Genomic DNA, 10,911 nt, shown 5'->3' with positions numbered 1-10,911 from the left:
TAAACAGGGGTTGGGGGTAGGGGTTTCCAGCCCCGCGATCCTGCTGCATTTGCTGAATTCTTTCATTTTAAGATCTCAGATATGTCTGCGCTCATGGGAAGAGCCGTGTCTGCCGCTGCGCAGTATCACCCCAGCGGCTTCAGTCACATTATGCAGTTGAAGAACTCCTTATCTCTCGGAATGGCGTCTTACACCACTGCTGCTGGACACCCTCGTCTCTGGGAGGGGATCTATCAGGCCGGAAACTACAGATACCGCTCAGCTCCTTCAGCTCTCTGGTGGGGGTCACCATACGATATAACATCCCAATGCTCAGCACATGAGAGAGTCCGGTGACCAGGAGCAGTAAAGTCCAGCAGTTCCAGTGTGCACACATTGCAGCAGGGTTGATGCACAGCCTTTCCCTGATCTGTAGCGAGGTACAACTCATGGGGGGTAGGGGTGCTGACAGGCTCTGCGTGCTGTCCTGCCTGCCATGCACAGCGCTGCTCCAGCCTGTCTGATTGACAGGCAGGGAGCTGCGCTGTCCTTTTCAGTGTCCCAGCTGTACTGAGAGTCCGGACTCATGCTGCCAGGCTGGCATGAGTCCGAAATCAATGAGCCAGGACATGTAGTAAGACCCCTAGTGGTCAGTTTTTAAAAGTAAAAAAATATATATAAAGATACATTTTTGTTAATCACATGGCATTAGAAAGTTGTTTCTAATGCATTGATTAACAAAATACAACATTTTCAGCTGCTGTATGCTCCACAGGAAGTTCTTTTCTTTTTTAATGTCTTTTCTGTCTGACCACAGTGCTCCCTGCTGACACCTCTGTCCATATCAGGAACTGTCCAGAGCAGGAGCAAATCCCCATAGCAAACATCTCCTTCTCTGGACAGTTCCTGGCACGGACAGAGGTGGCAGCAGAGAGCACTTTGGTCACCCTGGAAAGAACTACACAACTTCCTCTGTAGTATACAGCAGCTAATAAGTACTGGAAAGATTAAGATTTTTATATAGAAGTCCCTTACAAATCTGTTTAACTTTCTGGTACCAGTTGATTAAAAAAAAAATTGTTTTCCACTGGAGTACCCCTTTAATGCCCCTGGTTGCCTTGGCCTGTAATAGGCTGAGCGGCAGTGCTTTGTATTGAGCCCTGGTCTTCTTCCTGGTGTCACATTGCCGTATAACCAATCAGTAGCCAAGGCAGTATGACAAGACCACAAGAAGCAAGAAGAACACCAAAGTGGAGGACAAAAGCAGAATACCTGAGGCACCAGGGAGTCGTAGGAGGTAAGTCTGTTTTTTTTTTTTTTTTTTATGCTGGCATTCTTGGTAGATTTTTTATTTTTCAAATTCTAACCTGGTGTTACCCTTTAAAATGTAAAAAAATTTTCCAAACAACCCCTCTATGACCGATCATAGATTCAGTTAAGGCAGAATCATGCAACTTACGATGACATAAATTATTTTTCAGTTTCAATACATTTTAGGTGCGAATGGTTTTTTAGCACTTATCCCCCAGAGGAATTTATATTATAAAACAGCTTTAAAAATAGTTATGTTTTAGAGATACAGCAACATAAGTTTCTTTTTTTTTTTTTACCAATTATTTTAACAATGAATGACGCCATGAAATCCTCTGAGGAACCGAAGCAGAAATTCAGCCAGTGAAAAGTGATTTCTTTTTTTTATTATCTACAAATACAACATGTAATATCCTCTCAGGGTAACATAGTCATATTTCATAGAGAACGTTCTCATATAATTTAAAATATTTATCTACACAAAATCAAGAGACAGGTGTAATTCCTAAGTTATACGAAGTTTTAATAATGGAGCGGATTACGGATTCAGGTAATAACTGCCATAAATATGGAGAGAATATGCAGAATCAATATCTGTACAACAGTGGGAAAATATTATTAATATGAGTCTAAAGATTTTGCACATTAACTCTCATCAAATTTTACAGTTATTTGTGAAATACAAGTTTGATCGCTAAAATGTTTAACAAGTTTGATCTGAGGTATAAATCTTAGTGTCGATTTTATACATATGATGTGGAAATGTTTTAGATTGCTCCACTGCTGGGTCGATAGTCTAAAAATAAATAAGCAGATTTATTCCACTTGACTGTCTAGGTTTTTGGAAATACATTTGAAAGAAAGCGTCAAACCATTCCTAAGTTAATACACTTTGGGGTCACCCCTTAAGCACTTCAGCGATGGTCTTGGAATGTATTATTATTTAGAAAGTTATCGTTTTCAGCTATCTATGTGAAATGTGGGCATGTATTGAGTTCTTCTTCCTGTTTTCGGGGTCTTTGATTGTCAGGGACCAATCAACCCCCAAGAGGCAGCAGCGTTGCTTGTCTTCTTGGTGACGGCGTCGCTCACCGGAGGTTGGTGCGGGAATAATAGAAACCCACGGTCCGTGTATTTTTTCTTGGCGGAAGTAGCGTAGCTGGTCTCCCTGGCAACGACCCTGTTCACTGGAAGGTCGGATGTAGAGAAGAGACAGCATCTGTCTTCTGTGCTGTACAGAAGTGCTGGGCCAATCAGGTCAGGAATTGAGCCCGTAATTGAGTGTTCTGTAGTGTGATTATCTTGTTTCTTGGATCTTCTGACTATTCTTTAACCAGCTAATTCTCTACCTCCTTGCTTCTCCTGGTTTTCACCCTTGTCTGCCTGATCTAAGTCTGTGTTTGTTTGTTTCTTGTTTGTCTTTATTGTCTTATTTGTTTGTTTTTGCCCTATTGTAGTTTTGACTTTGTTCCCTGTCCGTTTTTCTTTGTTTTGTGTTTGTTTGTTTTTTGACAGTGTGGTATGCCAAGCTCTTTTACAGTACAGGGAATGTCGCCCAGTTGAGGGGGGATTGTAAAGTAGGCAGGGACAGAGGTGTAGTGAAACTTAGTTTGAGCTCTTTCCGGCCCGACATGACAGTGATCATTTGGGCAAACAATAACATGATTGCAAATACACTACCAATGTAAAATGGAATTAAAAACAACAATAAAAAAACATGATTTAATGATAAATGAGAGTCATTGTGTCCAATGCTTTTGCCACCAAACCCCCCCCCCCCCCAAAAAAAAAAAAGATAACTCAATGAATTACCATTTGTTATTTAAATGCCATAAGAACCAACAAACAAAAAAAAGAGAAGAAAATAACACGCACCCCTAGTGAAGTATGCTTAGGAAATGATAGGTAAGCAAATAGATGTCCACTTACCAAAGTGTGTTGCCCTCAGGGCACAACACCATATAGCCTATTAATCAGAGATGACACCCAGAAGTGCAGCCTTGATCCTCCCGGCAAGAGACTAGCTCATCCGGCTCCAAATAACAGTAAAAGAAAGCAGAAAAAAGGATCCATCTCAAGCGCAGTTTCAATGTCAATCATAGAGCCACTGTAGCCATCGATTCTTGCTAAAACAGGTTTATTAAGCCCAGTATAACAGTAGAATATTTGTTGTTATACTGTGCTTAATAAACCTGTTTTAGTAAGAATCGATGACTACAGTGGCTCTATGATTGACACCAACACTGCGCTTGAGAAGGATCCTGTTTTTTTTCTACTGTTATAAGGACTACAGTCAAGCTAAAACTTGTATCAGTAAAAAAATGCAAAATCTGTATTATGCTAATGTGAAACCAACCTAAGGATGTCCATACAATTTAGATGGCTGTCTGCAGAACGTTTACTCGCCAACAGCTGTTCCTCACACATCACCTATACATATGCAAGCTCGTGTCAACTAAACATACTCATATTCTGAATAGGGAGAGGGGAACAAGTTAGACACTTATGGCAGCAGCTTATCTCCACTTAGAAGAAAAGTACTGACCTGCTGGAATCCAACAGCCCAATCCTTCTTTTCCCCCGACATCGGTGGATAGTTGGGACACCACCATACCCGTTAGATAAGTGTTTTCCAACCAATGCACCTTCAGCTGTTACAAATCTACAGCTCCCAGAATGCTCGGACAGCCTTTATCTGTATGGGGGGGGGGGGGAGGACTACAGAGTCACAGATATAGCAGTCAATTGATGCTACAATGTGAACCATACTGTCCCTTTTTTCTAAGATTGTAGGCCTTTTGGCTAAGATCAAGTGTAGTATCAGTGGTTTAGTCTCTGGCCATTGATGTAGGATGGATGCTGCATGGAGGGGGCAGGGTGTTCCGGGGCTGGTTCTGAGGAATCAGCTCGACGGCTGCCCTGATGTGACCTGTTTCCTCCGGGTCTCGCCATGAGGTAGAGGGGTGTAGAGCCGAGGAACCTCTGTGCCTCGGGGAGTGGTGACCCTGAGGTGCCGAAACTCACTGGGTGTTATAACTCACTGAGTGAAAGCACTGCACCATTACTCTTGACCTTTGGCACTCACCATTGGTATCCCGGCCTTCTGGCTAAGATCAGGGCAATTTTTATAGGTCCGGCCGGATGACCGGGCAGTATATCTGCACTCGTCCACTTATTTAATATTTTTTTGTTTGTCACTGTGTCACGTTTGTGTCTTTATTTGTACACAGGATTGTCAGGATGCGGTAGCCCTTCTGGGTGTCCCTCCTGGCGATCTAGGGGAGGTGTGTGCGGCCATTAGGTTCATCACCTCCCTGCAACCCCTGGGCATCTTGGCTTTGGTCAAGATGACACCAGTATACAGCTCCTCGGCTGATACCTTGGCTAACGCCTAGGTTGATGCCAGGAGCATTTTCGGCACCTTAGCAGCTTCGGTGAAAAGGGGCATCGAACCTGGATCCTTACAGGTGCCTTTTGGCCTGGAGGTGAAGGGTAGGTTTGTTGGGGGGCCTCTCTCCGGTTGGAGAAGGGTTAAGCGATAGACCGCATCCTTTGTGCACGTTTTTTTAGTGTGACACATTTGCACTTTTTTTTGTACTTTGGATGATAGAGAGCACTTGCCTCGGCTCTTAAAGCAATAAAAAAAAAAAAAGAAAGTAGGGTTGTTTTTGCTGTAGGTTTAATAATCCATTAGTTTTTTTTCTTCAGTTATTTTTCATTTGCCCCCTTCCTATCCAAAGGGTGGTATAGGCTGCATACCAGTTGGTTCCCAGCGAGTATTCCTGAGATCTGTAGTTCCATTAGCGCTCTACAATGCCCAGTTCTGCAAAGTGAGAAAATACACAGTATACTTATATACTAAAATGAGAAAATACACAAATAAAAAAGTGCAGTTTGGGGTGTCTGATCCGACAGCTATGAAGTGCTATAAATTTACACAGTAGGACACCAATTTTTTATTATATTTTCCTTAGTTAGAAAATAAGAATTAAGGGAGATTTAGTAGTTGCTTAAAATTGAGACGCGTTATGCGGAAAAATCAACATTTCACAATACAAATTTTTCCTGTAATTGTTGTCGTGAACAGTATTTCACAGCGGTGCCAGTGTATATTACGACATGTGATTCAGATAGAGAAATATTTCACAGAATAATTGGAAGTATAACAGATTAAGAATTTACAAAGTGAACATTCTCCTGTGTGGTTTGTGTTACCGGATAATAACTAAATCCATGGAAAGCCTTTCATTATTTTTGATTTTGCTGTTTGAATGATGTCCTTGAATATATTACAAATGATTCTGCCAAATAACCATATTTACTATTTATGGGGACCTGATAGAAATCTAATATCTGCCATACAACATGTTAACAACACCAAGAAAAGGCTCATCTTGTCATTATTTTACATTCTTACATTAACGTACAGGGAAATCACATCTTCTGCATCATCACTTCCCTTTTATGAAACAGAGCTATTTAGATACATTAATTGTGCATTAAAAAAAATTGCTTGGGAAAGGGGTGTGATCTACCAGAAAAGAAGTGTGGCATGTCAGAAAGAGGGTGTGGCCAAAAATGCCATGTGCCAAAACATTGAGCCAACGTTTTGGCACATGTCTTTTGCTTGAAGTATGCCAATTAAACCACACATACACTATGGTGTTAACCAAAACTTAACATTGAAAACTTAGACTAGACCGTCTACAAATGGGCCGTATATATATATATATATATATATATATATATATATATATATATAGTAAATTTGAGTAGCCGTATTAGTCCAGTGATATGATTTGCATCTATATATATATATATATATACACACACACACTATATATATATATATATATATATATATATATATATATATATATATATATATCAAACAGCTGTTGAAATGCAATGCGGCCCAGTGTGCAGATTCTTCTTGCTGGCTTTAAGAAGATATGACACTCTTCGGTCCTCTCCACCACTGACAGAGGCATCTCCAAAAAATCCACGTACAGATGTTTGCTGAGAGTCAATAGAGAAATAAGAAACCTTATGCCTGCAATGTTTCTTTGGTTGTGGCAGTTTTACAGACTTTAGTGGTGTTTTTTGGTCACACAATTTTTTTTACATGCTCTGGCTATGGCATTTCCCCTAGTGTGTGGCCTTTTTATCTCCCTTACATCTCTCATGGATTGAAAACAAAGCATTGGAAAAACATGTGTACTTGTTCTACAGAATTTAGTAAAGTAAATTCAAAGTCCGATTGACTTAATGGCACTTGCAAATTCTACCGGAAGAATGAACACGTCCAGTCTTACTCCGGAATTCAGATCCATGTTGGAAATTTCTGTTCAAAAAATTATTTTCTGTGCACAGAATATCAGACAACCCACTGAAGTCGATGGGAGACTGATTTAAGGACATTCCATGCAGGTTCCACTTTGATTTTCTATAGTGTAAACTCTCCCTTAATATTTCCCATTCACTTTGATTCCACTTCTGTCTTTGGCTCAAAAAATAAATGAAAAACTACAACAAAAACTGCAGATACTACATATTCTCATCTCTTAATATGTAAAGGCTGGAGAGTCATACAGGCCTCGTCTTGTACCCATTTTGTTCCAGATTGATTAAAATTAAATTTGATTAAATTAAAATGATTACATTTTAGGTGACATTTTTTTTCTGTAAACCAGGAGTGGGACCTACACATAGAAAAAGAGCTGCCCTGAAAAGCCAAAGGCAGTGCATTGTGCATGAGACGTAAGAGGATACACAAGTTTCTTCTTTCAAGTGCCGACCATTTCAACTCATTTTCTATTGCTTACTGAAACCAAACAGAACGAGATTAACTATGTGGAATCACTTGAGGTCTAATAGGTGCGCATGTATTATAGGGGGATTTGATCCACAGTATCCATTTTATTCAAACACTTTCCAAGCTGAAGAAGCCAATAATACGACACATCTCTATTAATTCTCAGTTATTATGTATTTTCCTGGAGAAGAATGCCTTTCTATCGATAAGGATCTATAAGAGGCTGCTGTTTGTCAGTTCCATTGATTCAACACTTGTAAAGAAAGCCGTACCGGTTTCAGGGAAAATGATGCTGTAATCACAATTGGCTTTAAATTATGGAGCAAGCTGTTGCATTGTTAAGATGTTCTTGAAGCAGAGTGTGCTTCCGATCAGATTTGCTCTGAGAACACAAATTCTTTGAGAAAAAAACTTGTTTACATCCGTAAAGATCTTACAGTTCCAGTCTCAAATCGTGAGTGCTCCGCTCTGTCTATAAGAAGGAGAATGTACTAATTAAATAGCACTTACCCGCCCATATGGTCCTACAATATAAAGTCTGAGCTCAGAATCACGTTGTATGTTCCGGTTTGGCACCACACTGACTAATTGTAGGATTCTATAGATTAGATTAGAAAAAAATACTGCATGTAGCTAAATACGTTAATAAAGAACTACAGAAAGAAGTAAAATATTATATTAATCCTCTAAAGACTAGTATGTAGGATTAGGATTAACCCTTTCACCAATAAATAGTGTTTGTTCAGACTCTGAACTTTTCGTATTGGGCCACCAAATACAAGTGAGGCTGTTTTTGTTCCCATAGTTTTTAGGCTATGGGAAGAATTCCCAGTGGAGCGGGAATGGCCTATAAATCTTAAGATTTTAAGGCTATGTTCATACATCGTTTTTGAGGATCGTTTTGAGCCTCAAAAAAAAAAACACAGTAGATTTTTAGGCAAAAAACATCTGAACCTTTCACATTTGAAAATCAGAGAATGCACACGTCACCAAAATTAAGAGTAAAAAGTATGGAGAGGGCTGCTTGCCATAATGCTGTCGACCAGGAGTCACCCCATTAATCACCAGAGATGCATAAGGAAGAAAAAAGACTCCAAGGACAGTGTTGACACTGAGATCTCCAAAGTTGGACCTTCTTTTGGTAAAACAAATTGTATACATTCTTTCTCATCCTTGCAGTCTGTATATACTTAGATCTATGTATACACTATTGACCAGCAATGTAAGATCAAATAACACCACATGTGTCCCTCTAACATGTTTTACCATCAGTACAGTGTCTTCAAGGGAATAGGATACTGGTAATGGCCTTCTCTTTAGCTCAAAAATATCTAGTAAGAGTAAATAAAGCTAATGGAGCAAAGAAATAAAAGGGCTTAAGTATCAGACATGTTTTATTTTGCATCTTATGAAGAGCAGATGTGTACTTATTGGTTTTATAAAATACTTCCCTTGCTCAGGCACCTATCAGAATCTGAATATACAATCATTAATGTATGTAAATTGTAACATCTTGCAGACAATGGGATACGTACATTTTTATTCCCAGTTCAGGCGTTTTCTTCATTCAGTTTTTATTTCATGTAATAATTCTGACATGAAACTTCCGCAGCTGAAGTTGTAATAGACCCGGCCACTATTCAGTCTGGAAGCGATGTTTTGGGAGGTCCGCATGACTAAGGGGGTGGATCCCCAAACTGTTGCGTTCAGACTAAATAGTGGCCTGCGGCATTGTCATGCCAGATAGTGTTGAGCGGCATAGGCCATATTTGAATTTACGAATATTCGTGAATATATGGACGAATATTCGTCATATATTCGCGAATATTCTCATATTCGTAACAGTCTCGTTTTATTTTCGCATAAACAAAAATTTGCGAATGCGAAAATTAACATGTGCGAAAAATTAGCATACACAAAATTAACATAAGCGAAAATTAGCATATGCGAAAATTAGCATATGCGAAAATGTGCGCACCAGTCTCACACAGTAGTATTAGAGCCTTCTTTACACCACACAAGCTGGAAGCAGAGAGGGATGATCACTGTGATGTGTACTGTGAAAAAATAAATAAAAAAACGAATATTCGTAATTACGAATATAGTGCTATATTCGCGAATATTCGCGAATTCGCGAATATGCGATATTCGCGAATAAAATTCGCATTGCGAATATTCGCGAGCAACACTAATGCCAGAATTGTTACATGAAATAAAAACAAAAAAAGTGAATGAACACAACGTCTGAACTGGGAGTAAAAATGTACTTGCCTTCAAAATGTTGCAAAAAAAAACTTTGCCATGATGGATTAACCTTGTGGACATTTAGGATTGTATGTTGCATCTTGCAACTTTTTGGCCTACTTTTCCTGTACCCACTAGAGTTTACAAGCATTTGCACCTTTTTTTTTGTTTGGTTTATGCTATTTTTGCTGTGGTGGGATGGTTTTGGTTTCAACATTGTACAATGGCTCTTCAAGGAAAGGAGTGGTTTAGACACACCTATTCATAAATATGATGTTATACACTCCAGATTTCTAACAGGGTGTGTTGCATCATTTGCCAAATATACCTACCTGCCTGAGGCATTTTGATACGTTTGTCACAAAATATAAAAAAAAGAGACAATATAATCAGACAAAAAAAAAAAAAAAAGAAGATAGATAGATGTGCCCCACGGGTCTTTATTTATTTAATCATTTGTGTTTTTAACTTTTTCTAAATGTTTCGCCAAGTCTTGGGTGCAGAATTGTGTTGTTATATAAAGTTCTCACTCCTACCTTCTGTTTTTTTTTCCAATCTGTTTGAAAAATTGTAAAATTATATAAGAATAAAACAACTATTTATTTTTTTATTATATTCCTGTTAAATTCTATTTCTACAGGGAGTGAAACTCAATAGAAAAGGTTATACAGTTATCTCCATTTTAGGTGCGTTCACAATAAAATCAACAATTTAGACAACACTTACCCGAGGGGAAAAAAAGTGTCATCTGCCCCCAAAGGAAACCCTTAAGAGTGTAATTCTATTTTCCTGGAGAGTCATCGAGTCAATAATTGCGTCTCCTCCTGGGCTCATACAAGGCTTGTTGTCTGGTCAAAATCTAGAATACAAGCTGGATATTTTTGCAGTGACAAATGATCCCTCCTTATATTCCTGGTTATACTAACATCTTTTTTTGGTATTTTTCTTTGCAAGTGTCCTCTGGGAGAAATGGAAAGGTACAAGGTGATTTCTCCAGGGCTGAAAATAAGAAGTATTTATTGTACGTCTCAGGAAATGTGCGCCTCGTGACATATGTTTGTCCATTTATGAAATATGTTGATATTACAAGAAACAAGCATAATAATACCAGGCTTCAAGTGAATGTAATGTCTAGTGAAAATACAGAAGAATGCATATTGTCTTAAAAGAATAATCTGCTATGACCGAAGCCTAGATAGTGAAAAAAATCTTAGAATAAAAGTTAACCCCTGACTGTCAGGAATCAGGTTTTTTTTGGGCCTAAGTGCATGTGACAAGATTTTACAGATTTCCACATGGAGTCTACATGGATTAGGCACCAAAATCCTATTGAATTCATCTTACAAACTACATCCTATTATCTTCAATAGAACACCACACAGTACTTTATAAAACATGAATTTGTAAACCCCAATAAGGGAAAAAGATAAGTAACTGTCATGTAGGATGGGCAGAAATGTAGCCTAAAAGTTAAACAGATTTGTAAATTACTTCTATTAAAAAATCTTAATCCTTCCAGTACTTTTTAGGGGCTGTATACTACAGAGGAAATGTTTTTTTTG

At 38.7% G+C, this 10,911-nt stretch overlaps 1 long non-coding RNA gene across 1 annotated transcript; it reads right to left on the bottom strand.

Moving 5' to 3' along the window:
- Positions 1–4,992: 4,992 nt before the first annotated feature.
- LOC130277419 (uncharacterized) lies at positions 4,993–10,300 on the bottom strand. Its single transcript, XR_008845462.1, has 3 exons — positions 10,076–10,300; positions 7,616–7,703; positions 4,993–5,113 (listed from the first exon to the last, which is right to left on the bottom strand). It is a non-coding gene; the product is annotated as an uncharacterized LOC130277419 (long non-coding RNA).
- Positions 10,301–10,911: the final 611 nt, after the last annotated feature.

This window comes from Hyla sarda, chromosome 6, assembly GCF_029499605.1.
Source record: "Hyla sarda isolate aHylSar1 chromosome 6, aHylSar1.hap1, whole genome shotgun sequence".
NCBI classification, from domain to species: domain Eukaryota; kingdom Metazoa; phylum Chordata; class Amphibia; order Anura; family Hylidae; genus Hyla; species Hyla sarda.
The sequence above is the reverse complement of the archived record's forward strand: the minus strand, read 5'-3'. Positions and strand labels throughout refer to the sequence as shown.